Source organism: Chamaea fasciata, unplaced genomic scaffold, assembly GCF_029207755.1.
Source record: "Chamaea fasciata isolate MVZ Bird 193981 ecotype frontalis unplaced genomic scaffold, bChaFas1.0.hap1 SCAF_1, whole genome shotgun sequence".
NCBI classification, from domain to species: domain Eukaryota; kingdom Metazoa; phylum Chordata; class Aves; order Passeriformes; family Sylviidae; genus Chamaea; species Chamaea fasciata.
Genome location: NW_027094086.1, coordinates 11,212,823 through 11,227,856, shown reverse-complemented (window position 1 = coordinate 11,227,856; position 15,034 = coordinate 11,212,823). Strand labels below are relative to the sequence as shown.

General features: G+C 39.7%; 1 long non-coding RNA gene across 2 annotated transcripts in view; it reads left to right on the top strand.

Annotated features, from left to right (window-relative positions):
• Nucleotides 1-15,034, top strand: part of LOC136301337 (uncharacterized) — a 71,848-nt gene that overhangs the window by 48,528 nt on the left and 8,286 nt on the right. For both annotated transcript variants that reach the window (XR_010723853.1, XR_010723854.1), the window contains exon 2: nucleotides 12,626-12,788. This is a non-coding gene — a long non-coding RNA (uncharacterized lncRNA). The remainder of the gene's footprint in view (nucleotides 1-12,625; nucleotides 12,789-15,034) is intronic.

The following is a 15,034-nucleotide window of genomic DNA, read 5'->3' as shown; positions in this document are numbered from 1 at the left end:
CACCCTGGAGACCTTATTCCTCTTTTTAAAATGTGGCATTTCCAAGTATTCTGATGCCACTTTGTCCTTGTACTAGGCAGAATATGTTGCCACTTACTACAGAAATGATGGACTCCTGTTTTTTCTCCAAAGACCTGTCTCTACAATCTCTTTGTCTGGATAAATGTGAGGGCACAGGATGAGCTTTCCCTTTCGTATGTCTAGACCCCTGCTCTGTATCTCTCTCCTGTTAAAGTGCCACAGGTGTTGGGATCTCTTAAGAGCCATCTCATGGTACATGGAGATGAGACAGGTGGACACAACCAGCTCAGATCTACTTGGCTCTGACAACCTGAACGAGGCTGGTGTGCAGTGACCTGGAAGGCTGCCAGACCAAATCCTACAGCAGCTCTTGAGTCATGAGGCTAGTCTTAGAATATCCTTTGCCACAAATACTTGCCTTTTTGCTTCTCTTGTTTCTTGATGCTCTCACCCTTTGCATGGGTATTTGGGAACATCCATCGAGTCTTATTGATTGAAGTATTTTTTAATTCAGTGCAAGTTTCCCATGGTATCCTGGTGACTCAGACTTTCAGGATAGAGCTGTGCTTGCAAAATTTCACTAATTGTTCCATCCAGTGGGACAGAACCTCCCTCTGGATGTCATGCTTCAGTGTTTTACAGCAGTGTATCACTCTGCAGTGAACACACATGGGCTGAGTCACAATATTAAAAATATCTGGTTTTTGTGATCTGGCAGACCAAGTGCCACCTTCAGAACCAGAGCAGTGGCAAAGCATTGGGCTCAATGTTTATTTTCTGTAGTGATCGGCTCCATTCTCTTTGCATTCCAGACAAACAGCATCCCTGCTGTTTTCTGACTCAGAGCAATATATCCCTTAGTGTGTGACATGCCAAAATTAACAGCAGCAAAGCAGCATGCCAAAATTAAGGGCAGCAAAGCAACAGGATACAAAGGGGTTTTTAAACAAAAAATCTATTTATGCAAGACCAGACATCCAGCCATGGCAAAATAAGTTCCTGTATATATCAGTGACTATGCAATCCTAATTTGAAGCTGCAACAAAGACCATATAAACATGAATGCATTTTTGGGTTCCAAAAAGTTGATCTGTCTTTGAGATGAGGGATTTTGAAACCAGGACAACAGAGGTAGATGTTCATCAAAGCAAACTCAGTGTAATTCCCTTCAAAAGTTCTGGTTATCTCTGTATCCACTGTGAATCTAGCCCACAACTCTTTCAATGTTAGGTACTTTCTCAGTTTGAAGAAAGTGATTCTTTAAGACAAAGCCTGACTTTCTTATTTTTCTTTATGCTGAAAATTATGTGGAAAGCTTTAATATAGTTTGGAGTTGCCTCATATATGGACTTTTAAGCTCCAATCTGAAGAGAGATTATTTTCATGCTTTTCCTGTTTGAATGTTGGCACAGCATGAATGAGCATTAGGACCTGCAGAGTCAGCCCTCCTTCCCTTCCCTGTTGCCTCAAGCTGAAAAGTCCCATTGTATTACATTTTATACACTGCTCAGTAAGACCTTGAATTATAGTTGCTGCACACACTCTTAAGACAGTTTCTCTCTCCCCTTGTTTTTTATTTTTCTGTGCCTTGTTCTGCTCATGAGGTCTGCTTTTTAAAACCTGACTACGGTTCTAGCTTAAAGAAATTCCCATTTTTCCAGGGAAAGAATACATCTTTCTGAGTCAACCTGTTGGCAAGTAATTTCTCTTGCCCATTGGACTAGTCTGTGTGTCTTTGGATTATTCAGAGCTCCTTAAAGATTACATAGATTTGATCATAAGTGTGAAAAAGGGACCTTTTCGTTAAAGTTTCCCTCTTGCCTACGTTTTATTGAGCACAGAGTCTGTGGGGTGTGGTGGTTTCAGTTGGAGTGGGGTTAATTTGCTTCACAGTGGTGCAGGTGACCCAAAATGATCAAAGGGATATTCCAAACCATATGACATCATGCTCAGTATATAAAATAGAAGGAAGAAGGGGAGGACATTTAGAGTGATGGTGTTTGTTTTCCCAAGTCACCATCATGTGTGACGGGACCCTGCTCTCCTGGAGATGGCTCAACATCTGGCTGCCCATGGGAAATAGTGAATTAATCCCTTGTTTTGCTTTGCTTGTGTGCACAGATTTTGCTTTCCCTAGTAAACTGTCTTTATCTCAACCCACGAGTTTTCAGACTTTTACAGTTCCAGTTCTCTCCCTGATATCCCTGGTGCGGGAGTAAGCGAGTGGCTGCTTGGGGCTTGATTGCCTCCTGGGGTTAAACCACAACAGGGGGAAAAGGGAAAAAGCCTGTTCAAGCCTGTCCTGCATGTCAGCATTGTCCCCTCACCGCTCTCACTAATTGAACTTGAAATGTGTGTTAGGGAGTCTCACACTTCAATGAGCTGCCTTGATCTGAGAGGGAGTGAAAAGGCAGAGGATCTTGTGATGGGAGATGATGAACCTGATACGGAAGTATCGTTTTGGTGTTCTGCAGGTCACACCATAGAAAAGTCAAAAAAATGAGTTGAACAAATGGATGGGTTTTCTTCATTGTGAAAGAACCTCTAAGCAGGAGTTTCTGAGAGGTGTGTTGAGGGCCCTAGGGAAATGCTCAGTAAGTTAAATATTGACAGTTCTATTCATTATTTGGCTTTCACTGCGTAGTGCTTAGTGATGCACAAAGTTAGGACCTGCTGTATTTGGTGCTGTGTAGAACAAGGAAAATTTAAAATTGCCCTTGTAAAGACCTTGGAATCATAACATAAAAGGAGCAAATGTGCCCACAGTTTTTCAGGCAAGGAGCTTTGCTGTGAGGGAATAAGTGAGATGCAAGAACAGCTTTAACTCATTAAAAAGAGTAGATGAGGTAGGACAATGGGGTGAATGGTGACATTTCATTTCAAAAGCCAGAAGATACAGTTGGACACAGCTTTTGAAAGCTGTAAAAACCCAGCGGGGTTCAGTCTCTACTGTTAATTTGACACTTGTGGCAAAGCAGCTTCTGGGTCTAGAAGTTAAGCATCTTCTCCTGTTCCAGAGGTGGGGGGATTATTTTGAAGGTGGAGACTGGGGGGAGATGTACAGATAACACCGCATGTAGTGGCATATTGGCCATTTATGTGCTTTTCACACTGGAAGAAGCAGTTGTTCAGTGATGTTTGCTGGGATTTTCAGTACTTGGGGTTGCTGCAAAGCTTAAAGCAGCTTGAGAAATATAATTGCTCAGTGTGAAGGGAGGAAAGAAGTTCTGAGCAGGTGGAGAGACCAAAGCACACATCTCCTGCACAATGGCAAGGAAAGCAATTTTACCAGAAAAGAAAGGTGACATGTGGGAAATCTTTGTAGTTAGCTTTTAAAAATGGGAAGAGGAAGACTATGACCAGGGAGAGAAATCAAGCGGGGACAGGGCCTCTGAATGTGCCATAGCAAGAAAAAGTTATAAAGATGAGAAGACAATAGTCACTAACAATATTAGAAAGACCAGGGTGCTGAGAGCTCACAGCATAGATCTCTTCACAGACATTTTGGCCTGAAGAGGAGCAATGGGTATCTTTGGAAGATAAGAGGTTGATGGAAGAAAGAAGTGTACATGATCTCTGAATGTAGAAGAACATCAGGAGGATGTGAACTAGAAAGGCAGATAATTTGACTTTCACAGCTGGTGGTGCTATGTACATGATGTGAGTCTGGAGATTCTGGAACACAGGTTGTCTGTGGCTTGAGGGAATTATAAAAGGGTGACATTTGAAGTAGTGACTGGTACATGATCTCTCAGTCTCCTTTCTGTGATTAATGAGAAGTTAATGTGTTCACAGATCTGTTTTTGAGAAGTTTCTATAGTTTCTTCCAGTGTAAATAATTTTGTTCCTTTGTTACCTCTGTGGGCTTTGCCTAGCCACTTACCTTTGTTTTGTTCCCTTAGGCTTCAGGACTGTTCAATGCATCATGTTCTGTCAGCTGCTGATTTTGCTGCTAAGCAGATCCCAAAACTGAAAGTCATAACCCTGTTTGGGAAGGGTCAGGAGTGATGAGTCAAATACAGTATGTGCATTTTAAGGCTATTGTAGTATGTGACAAAATTTCCTGACTAAGTTACATCAGAAGAAGCCAAGGTGGGAGGCTAGAAACTGGCATTTCCCCCATGCCAAGAGAGCTAACGAGTGGCAGGTGGTCACAGCAGGAGCATGAGAAGAGCATGATTATGATGGGTTGTGGTGATAGCTTTTGTGCACTTGCACATTTCACCTGCTTGCTTTTCCCAGCAGTTCTTAAAGTATTTTACATAGCTTGCTATTTTTTTGGGGGTAGAGTACAAATAGAGAATTACCAGAGTGCAAAGTCCATTTGGATTGCTTGACTAGGCTTTACCTTCTTAGTGCTCTTCCTGTTCTTTTGCTTTTGCCTTGGTCTAATACCCCTAAGGGGACGCTGGCCTTGCTGTAGCCACACAGAGATATACAGAAACATGAAATGGAGGAAAGAAGTTTTGTGTTGAATGCAAATATATCCTCAAAGGCTGAATAGAGCAGAAGCCTCAAAATACTTGTTCTGCCAAGGAAAGTGCAACTACATGCTCAGAATCCCTGTACAAAGTCTCCTGTTTGTTTTCATGGGATGAGAAGCAACCTGTATCCTGTAATCTTGCTCCTAACACTGAGCCAATTTTGTTTTAAAATGTCATGTTTGGTGTTATTGGGTGGGGAAAGGAGGACATTGTTACTGTCACTCCTATTAGCTTTGTGCTTCTGAAGAGATTTCATCTCCAGACTGCTTAGAAGGTGGAAGTGTGTTAAATCACAGAAAAGCCTGAGGGGGAGAGACAGTTGGACTACAGATCCCAGTTTGGAGGGCAGGTTCCTCATCCAGATGTGGTGAACAGATGGGAGGATGGAGAAGGCTTTATATGCAGCACCAACATTCTGCACTGGCTGGCAGTTGCCCGTGCTCTGGACCCAAGCAATGTATTGTCAGTGCCTCAATGGAAAGCTTGCTTGGATCTGGCAGGGCTACTCAGCTGAGGTGCATTGCTTCAGCATCCAGAAATGCTGTTTATCTAATTCAGCTTCCAACACATCACCAAGACTAATAAACAAATCCCTTTGGATCCAGCTCAGGTCTCGGCATCATATTTCTAGAACACAAGTGCAGCCAGGGCCCCACTGCATTTAACATTGACTTTAGCTGGATTTTATAATCGCTAGATGTGCATGATCTAAGGTGAATTTTTCCAGAAGCTATGTCTCTGCAGCTGCTCCCCAGCACGTGACTTGGAGAGTCTCTTGGTTGCTGGGTGCAGCTGCTACAGGCAAAGAGTGATTTTTTGGGCTGGCCTGCACCGTGCCCACCCAGCGGAGGAAGGGGTTGTGCTGTGGAGAGGCTCTAACCTCTCAAACACAGCCCCAGAACCAAGTGATGAAGCCTTGCAATCTGAACCAATGTGGAGAATTTACTAAATTCCCTAAATTATTTTAAAATACCAAACAAAGTTCCTACTCTGCAGGATTCTCTAGCCTGCCTCTTGACCAAAAATTACAAAATGACATTCTACAGGTTTGAATTGCAACAGCAGCTTAGTCACGGTACCAACAGAGATCCAACTTGAGTTCTGCAAAATTAATTAAGATTTGAAGCATTCAGTTTTCACTGCTTGGGTTTGTGGCTGATTTGCACTTCTGAAACTGAGGCCAGTGTGAGCTAAAAAAGAAAAGCAACCAAACCTTCAGCAACTTTTAAAGAATCTTCATGTTAATCTCTTTGCACTCAGTTCCTTCAAAAGCTTATAAGATTAGTATCCTGAAGAAGTGTTGTGATAATTTACAGGGGCAGTGTTCTGAGATCCTTACATGGGCGACAGCAGAGAAACAGCCATTTGTGTAATTTTTCTGGAAGAGGGAAAGAGAGAGGAAAATTGCAGTGTAACTGTGCCTGGACAAGGGTAGGAAATAATCATCCAGTGTGTAGTGAGTGATTGAGCAGTCTGCAAGAGACTGTAAAAATGCTTATTAGCAGCACATTTCAAAAGACCTCTCATCTGAATTCCTTTGCAATATGAAGAACTTGATAAGTTGGTAAAGAAATAAAGAATATTCTGCACAGGCTTTTCTAATTAAGTCTAAGTTTTAACTGAGCAAGGAGCTCCATCTGCTTCAACAACGAGATTTATGATACAGTAGCTTGGCATCCTCTGAGTGCCTCAGAACTGTGAAAAGCAGTAGCATACGTAAATACTTTCTAATTATGCACAGCAATGGGAATTCACAGATGTGTAACACTACCATCTACCGAAGACCTGCTACCTGTAAATCCTCCTTGAAACAGTCTTGTATTACAATGGATTTTGGCAGGTTTTTGGATGCATTGTTAAGATTCCACTATCTAAAATGCGTTTCAGGCACGGGTGGGCTTCAGTTTGCTTTTACAGGAGGACGTATTGCAGACAATGGCATGAAGTTCTGAGCTGCACTGCAGAATAGGGCTGCTACCCTCTCACAGCAAAAGCAGTGTTTGCTTTGTGGGGAAGGAAATAGGAATTCATGCAGATGCTCAGTGCTGTGCTTAGACAAAGAAGCCAGTTCAATGGGCCCATTTCTTTCTCCTGTAATAGGATGAAATGCCAATGAGTTTTGCACTCAGTTCGCTGTCAGATATTCTGGAGATAATTAGTAGTGAGTTCAGAAGTAGGGTTAATATCAGTGAGTCTTGGCAGTCAGTCCAACCTGCAGTGAATAGGGAATAATGGAACTGGAACTCAGAAGGTAAACCCACCTGAGTTAGCCTTCTCAGCAATCTCAATTGCAGAGACTGTTATCATTTAGTCTCACTAAATCTGCCATTGGAGTAATTTTTCTGTAAAAGTATGGCTGAATGTAAAGTATTTACTTTCTTAAAAATATAAAAATCTGAAAAGATTTGGAAAATCCTGGGCCTGAAAAGAGTCCGTGAAAGGTCAGTGTTATTTTCCAGGAACAATAGAGCAGACACTGTGTACAGAGCAGCTTGCAGTAACAAAGAGGTTGGGTTTTAAAGAGATAGCCCTCTTGATTAAGTAAAGAGGAGGCAAACTCCATTATTTTGCACTGCCTCCCCCTTCCCTGCCCCCTATCCCCTCAGCTCTTTATCTTTTGAAAAATAATAAGGGGGTGAGTTTAGGACGTCAATGATTTAGTAATATGGAAGAAAACTCTTAATAAACATAGCAAAAAAAACCCCAATGGAGATTCTTTTTAATTCTTAAGTGCAATAGGCAAGCTTTGCATGGTGATACAACATAACAGCATTTGCAATGGGTTTGCCAGAGGATGTGTGGTCGTCTGGGTGTATTTTAGGAATAGGTTTGCATAATCAGGCCCTTGATCCACTGGGTGATGGAAATGTGCCTCCAAAACTGCTTTGCTGCCTTGCAATCCCCTTGGTGTCTGTACTAAGTAAAATTAGTTCTCATTCTTAAGCCCTGAGGATGTGACCCAGACAAACTGAAGAACCGTAGGCACAATTACTCAGGTACAAATCCTGCTTCCTGTCTTGGTCATTGGTTGGTAACAAATGCTCACACAAGTATTTAAGTAAAACAACAGTGTTCAAGGAGAGCCTACATTTGGATCATTTGTGTTTGGTGGATTCTCTGAATTTATCGTTATTTGAACTTGATTATAAACCACTGTATTTTGTGGTGATGAGTTGTGTAATTTAATTATTGCTTTGCGTGTGTTTCTCGGGGGTAGGCAATTTCTTTTCACTTATTCTCATCTTATTACCTGGTAACTTCGTTAGTTGATTCTAAATTTTGTATAGTAAGAAGCAGTTGGTAGTCATTCCTGGTTTCTCCCCTTCACACCTACTGTGACAGTACAGATGTGTATACTACTTTCTTTCCGGCTGACCTTTTTCTTAAGCTGAGGAATCTGAGTTGAATTGATTTTTTCATGGAGATACATGACTGTGGACACAAGACTGACGTTGATATCATCCTACAGTACAACTTTTTATACTTTTTCTCTGTATCACAGGCATAACACACTTCTTTTTGCATTATAATTGGCTAACAAACTATGTGCATGAACTTCTACCTTTTTGTAATTGGTCATAGATTTCTTTCTTGTAAATGCCAAGGCACATCCACATTCCATGCTTCTCTCTCAAAGTTGTTTACTTGGCTTGTTCAAGGACACAGCTGTAATTAATCAAGGTCGAGGCTGCCTGCAGCCCCATTCCTATTCTCCTACAGATACACACTGAGAGTAAAACAGATTTGGTGGCTACTGAGTGGAAAACATCAGGCCATTAACTAACTCCATTTGGCCCCCCAAAAAGGGGAGAAAATTCCGTGGTGTCAACTACTGTTACCCCATGTGGAACTCAGGTGGTTTCAAAATATGTTTTGAAACGTGTTTTTACAGATTTTTTAATTAGGGCAGCTTGTATTTTCAGAAATTAGTTAGTCCATTGGCATACCAGTGCAGTGCCTTGACTATCAGCAAGGACAAATAATTGCTGGCCCAGCCTGGCACAGGGACTGAACCAGATAGTCTCCAAAACGTCCACTAGTAATAGGAACTATTACAATATAAATAAGAAGGTCTATGCAGTCCTAATATGTCATTCCCAGAGGTTACTAAATTGCTCTCATAGGCTTCAGGGGACTCATTACAGTGCCCACATTTTAGTGTCTTGAAAGCTACCATTAAAACTAAGTAAACCAAAGATAAATATTGCATCTCAACACCAGCGAGCAAATCAATAGCATAAGAAGGAAAAGGTATGTATTTTAGCTAGTGTCTTTGATTCAGGGGTATCTACTTCTGCTTCTCAAATTTGTTATTTTCCTGACACAAGAAGTGATCATTTTGGTACTTTGCTGTTGGATAAACATGATCTTTGATCTACAACGTTGGAACAATAAGACCGGGTAGAAAGCAGTACCTGGATCTAAAGTCACTTCTGTGAACCAGGACATGATAAAGAGAGGCAACCCTTTCAGTATTGCTTTGTCTTTTTTTTTTTTTTTCCCTTCTTCTTTTTTTTCTTTTTTCTTTTTTTTTTTCTTTTCAGTTGATAGCCTCAGGTATTTCTTCCCACCTGGATTTCTTGGATATTATTAAACACAGAGAATTAAACTCTCTGTGGATATCAGATTTTGTTTAAGCCGATTTGCCTGTGGCCATTTAACAGAAGACTTTCACTTGGCATTCCTCTTTTTTCGTCTGTCTCATCTACTAGAGGTGACATTCTAAAGTAGCAGTTGCTTGTTGAAGTTTGATTATGAGATGCAAAGTGTTTGATTTAGGTTAATCAATGATCAAAGATTAACTCTATCTTAAAATGGTCTGAGGAATACAAGTGTGATTGAAGGCACCTGAAGTGAACCTGTCTTAGAAGGCTCATAGTCCTGAATTGCACTCTACTGCAGCTGAATTTCAATAGTTCATTTGAATCACCAACTGGAGGTATCTGTCTCTGCAGTGACTAGATAAGGAACCTAGGAAAGCTTGTGACGTCTCCCTAAATACCCAAACAACCCTTGCCCTTTGTTGACTCCAGGGATGGGTAGTTTTTTTTTCCTGACCAGGTAGGTTATGAACACTAAATTGGTCAGAGAAAACACAGCCCTGGAGGATGATGCAGCCTTCTTAGCCTGTCCAGTTTCTTCAGTTCAATTTGATTGATATAAATGTGAGAAATTTTTGTGAAATATAGATGGAGATCAGCACACAGATGTCATGGAGAACTGAACTTGTTGCTCTGCATGACTGAGCACATGTGCGCATCAAGTTAAACCTCTACGTCAGTGGTCCCTTCCATGCTAATATATCATACTGTGTCTGGTTTTTGGCACTTATGGGCTATGTCCATGCTAATAGATGCCTTTGGTGTCCAAAACAGAGTAGCCACACACAAACTATACCTTACAAAAGGTCCTGGATCTGTGTCAGCTCTTGACCTGTGTCTGAGAATTGTTTGAAAACATAACTGCTTCTGGCCAGAACCATCCAGAGAATGTGTCTCAAAATTTAACAGTGCTATGGTTGAATTCTGCTTCCAGGGATTAGCCCCAGATACTGCTCAGCTCATTTGTGTGGTTGTAGCCAGAAGCTCTGGTCCAAGCCTGGGTCACTGTCATCCAACTGGATTCTGGCACTGGAGTTACATTTCTGCACTCAGCTATTGATATGAATTTAAAAAGGGATAATAACTGATAAGGCTTTTGATCTAAAAGCCTTATTGTGTCAGTTCTCTGGTGCTTCCACGTCATATTTTGACTACAGCAGATCCCCATTAGCTGCGGAAAAAAGTATGGAGTAGTTGGATGTGTTGCTGATAATTTCATGGCCTAAATGATGAATGTGCAGGTTCAGGATCCTTCAGGCATCAATCATGGAATTTGGTAAAATAGAACAAACATGGTTAGAAATTGGGCAGTTCACTAAACCAAAATGCTGGTTGCAAGTCTGGGGATGAAGATTTCCTCAGAAGTTTATTTCATCTTTTCCTCTGACATTTATTATGGGGTTATGGTTCAGCAGTGGGAAGAATAAGGAAATTGTGGGGTTCTTTCCTCCTTGTTTCCTTTCCTTCATATTCCTGTTTCCATGAGCCTTCACTGTGGTCTTCCATAGAGGTGTTGCTATTTCGTAAAGTCAGTGGCAGAACTTTGCTGCTTTCTCACTGTTGGGAACGAAATAACATGAAATGTAACCCCACACATGTCATTACAGCAGTGGTAGGAAGTGAGTGATCAAACATTTACATGGCTCTACCTCTTGGTTACATAAAAGAAAATGAGTGTAATTTTCACCTACATACTTTTATCATCTTAGAAGTGAAACCTCTTTTAAGCCAAATAAGCCAGAAGGCAAACTGGAACATATTAAGGTGAGAGAGAAAAAGAAAAACAACCTCAATATTTTCAGAGTTATGTGTTAAATTTGAATAATTTTAAAACTTAGTGATACATATAATTAATGCTGGTTTCCGTGGTTACAGAGTCAAAGATACAGAAGTTGCAGCTTCATTTCTTATCACTGAAAAATCTACTTAAATCAGAAATGGAGTGGATCCAGGTGGCAAATATTCATGTGCCGGAATTGGCATTACCCATCTTGTGTTCAATCTGTTAGTCACATAAATTAAAATGAGTCAAGATCTCTAATTAATGTATTTGGTAAACAAGAATGTAACCACCACTGAGGAGGAAAGGATTCATTTTATGCCTATGAAAGGGCCCCCTGAAGCAGATCCTCATGTTTAGTGCCAGTATATTTGGCTATATCTCCATATTTGACTGTATTGTTGTTAAAGATTTTGAAATGACAAGGTACAGAAAGAGTCCTAGAGACAGGACCCTTTGGGCCTGTGGCTCTTTTAGGGTAAGACTGTGTCATACTGAGGGATTCCTATTCCAGTTATTTGGCTGATGCTAATCTTTTATGCTCCAACTTGGGAGTAAATATCTTCTCATTGCCTGTCACCATCCTAGCAAATATAACTGGACCATGACCAGTTGGGTACTGATCCGTGCTCCACTGAGCCGGCCATGCCATTCAATTGTTTGTAAGCTCCCTGGATGTCTTGGGTGCCAGTATTGCACACAACGGTGGCACCTATACAATAATGTATTGATTTTGACATTCCAGCCATGTTCACTAATTGTATGAAAGGGGTGTGTATGATTTATGTCAAGTCAGAGACTGTAAATAAGAGCAAAAATAGGAATTTCTGTATTGTGGGAAAGGGTTTCAAAACTTGTTACAAAGTACTGTAAAACTAGAAAATCTGAAATTTCAAGTGGAATGTAAATTTCATACATATTTAATGCTGGATTTCTTGAGAAACTCTGTTTCAACAAAATAAATACCTTTTAATTCTTACTTGAATGCTGGTAGTAGATGTATTTTAGAAAGATCTCAAGAAAAAATAGAGTTAAATATAGATATTGAGTTTAATAGAAGTATTGTATTTTGAGGTTCCACTGATTTATTTTACTTTCTCGTAACAAAGTTTTTATAGAAATCAGGATTTCCACACTGAAGGCTTGGGACTCTTAAAAATGGTGTATTACATTACAAGACTCTCCTCTGGGGAAAACTTTAACCTGCTGTGTTAGCTTGTAACTCTGACTTTTCTCTCCAGCATTCCCCATGCAGCCTTGCTGCCCTGTTTGTGGGGTAAACCAGCTTATTAACACCACCAAAAGCAAGCATGACAGCAATGAACTGTCTCAGAAGGGTATAGTTTGTTCTACCCCCCTGCTATTGCCTCCCAGCCACAAATACATTTGCCACATTCATCCATGTAGTTTTAATTTCAGCTTGGCTTGAGAATGAGTTGCACCAAACCCCCAAAATTTATATCTGATCAGAAACTTTCCTGAGCTGTGGTTATGCAGTGAACTTTGACCAGTGAGCTGTGTGCCGAGGGCCTTTGACCAGCCAGAGGACCTCTGAGGTCCCTGGCTGCTCTGCAGGTAAATGGATCTGCTCTTGGCCAAAACATCCCTACAACAGCAAATCACAAAGAATCTGAGGATGTGCACAGAGAGCTTGTCAAAAATAGTTCAAACAAAATGGATTTTTTCAGTACAAGTTAAAAAAAGCAGAAACCTTTCTATCCTATCACAATCTGTTTCAGTGTAGGACAGACCACCTGCCACTCAGGATTTGGTTCCTCAGCTTATGATGGAGAACAGATCCTTGGAGTACTCAATTAAATGAAAAAAAACCCAAAAAACCCAAGAAAACTACAGAACAGCAAGAGAAAGGAATAACCAGTAGCAACTGGGCACCAAGAAAAGGCAAGTACCCAATTTATTGCACAAGTACAGGCTGCTTATTTATAACATCTCTTCATGTTTGGTACTTTAGTGTTAGCCTGAAAAAGTGAACCTACAGTCTTCAGAGAATATGAAAAAATGCACAAAGATAAGTATTTGTCTTACTTTACATATTGGACAAAGGTTAAAGAGAAATAGCTTTGAACTTGCATAATTTCAGAGCTTTTTGCATAATTATTAAATAATTTAGTGTACAAATAACACTTATACTGGGCTGGTGTTGCAATTAAAATTAGACCCTGGAATTCAGAATATTTAATTTTGTGATGAATGACCTGTGATTCCAGTGCCTTATTTTTGTCCTGTTTTCTCTTCATGCAGTTACTTTGAAAAAATAATATTGTATTGTTGGAATTGATAACCATAGATTTATAGAGGTACATAAAGTAAAATCATTGAAGTCTCTCCAGGCTCAATGTATCTTCCTTTGCAAAATAATTTTGATAAATATACAGATAAATCTTTAAAAATCAAAAATATGTTTGTATTCAGCTGAATTCCTGATACTTAAAAGGTTATTTTAGCTTACTGATACTTTAGTAACCTCTTTTAAGAATTCTGATCTCTTTGCAAGGACCACTAGCTCATTGAGTGGAGGCTCCTAGATGAATATTTTGAGGTCATGTCATTACTGGAATTACAGATGTTTGAATTTCAGGAATAGGCTGTTTGATGGCACAAAGGAGTATTCTTTGGAGGAAGTCACTTTGAGATTTTTTTCACAAAGAATGACAAACTCAGTGTAAAGTACAACAAAAGGACAGCAATTAAATAAAAATCTATTTTTACTCTTTTTAGTATTAGAACAGTCAAAAGTTGGAGAAGTGAACGTTGAAAAGTTGCACAGTGAATGTTTACTGTGCAGTCTAGGTCCCTAAAGTATCTCACTAAAAGATATGCTCTAACTGAAAAGTAATCCTGTGCTGTTTTCTTGAACTGCTGGTCAAAAATATGATAGTACTTGATGCCTTTGCAGAAGTTATTCTGTTCATTGCTTTAGGGCCCATTACTATGAAAACTGAATTTTGGCTCAAGATGGAACAAGGGATCTGTAAGTGATGATCTTAAATATGTTACTTGTTGGTTGCTCGTGGCACAGGAAAAGGGCTAAGTTTAGGGATCATTGAGTAGAAAATCTCCTTTTGGAAGCAGTGGGTTTGTGCCTCACTGCATTTCTGTGAGCCTGGACCTTGCTGTTGAAAGCCTGCCATCAGCATATATTTAGATAAAGATGTTTTAGACTGGCACTTGTTGACTCCAGAGGATTACACCAATATTGAAAGGCATGGCCAGATAGGAATATTTATCATATTTTTATTGCATTGCCTTGTGAAAAATACTTGTGAATATGCAGGGAATAACACTTAGGGAGATATTTTCAAATGGTCTAAATGGAAAATCTGAAAAATAATAGTGAATGCCATTGTGTAAGCTTAAACATTTATTTGAAATATGATCTCTTAATTTCTACTAGAATGAATTGTGTGTTGTTTGCTGTAGTTTTTTTTTTCTTTTTCCTCAAGCTATTATATTCAAATCATTTAAAATTTATTCAGTTCTGCTTATTGAAATATAAACATTTATGTTATGCAACAAAATATATCATAAAAATACTAGACATAAATCCAGCACAGGAGATATTTTGAAATTAATTGCTAATCAAAATTATTAGCTACATTTATACTTCTGCTATAAAACAAGCTTTCTATGTCTGCAAAATCATGCACTTATTTTAACTTGTAAATTTTTGTTCAAAGCAGGGTTCTTTTTTCACTGATGAATTTTAAAAATTAGGTTTATAATAGAAAACCTGTCATTTGCTTTACTGCAGAGGTTCAGAAACCCATATAATTAGCCCAATGTCAGCAGCAGATAAGATGAGTTTGGCATTTCAGCATTTATCTAGGGATTTTGCATCAATTACTTTTTAGCAATGAACTAAAAGGCATCTTTTGCATCTGGGCACAAGGTTTCTATTTTAATATGTTTTTTACTTTTTTATAAACACCTGTTCCTGATTCCTGATCTTCCACCCTGGCAGCCTAAGCCACATAGTTCAGATTCTTCCAGGGATTCAGACTTAACCCATTAAGTGCAATGGTTGTAAAGTGGAGGATCATGACCTCTGGAAAACCAGCTGGCCCCACACTCTCTCAAAAACCACAAGAGTCTTCCTTTGTGTTTCTGTCTTGGAACAGCTGCTTTGA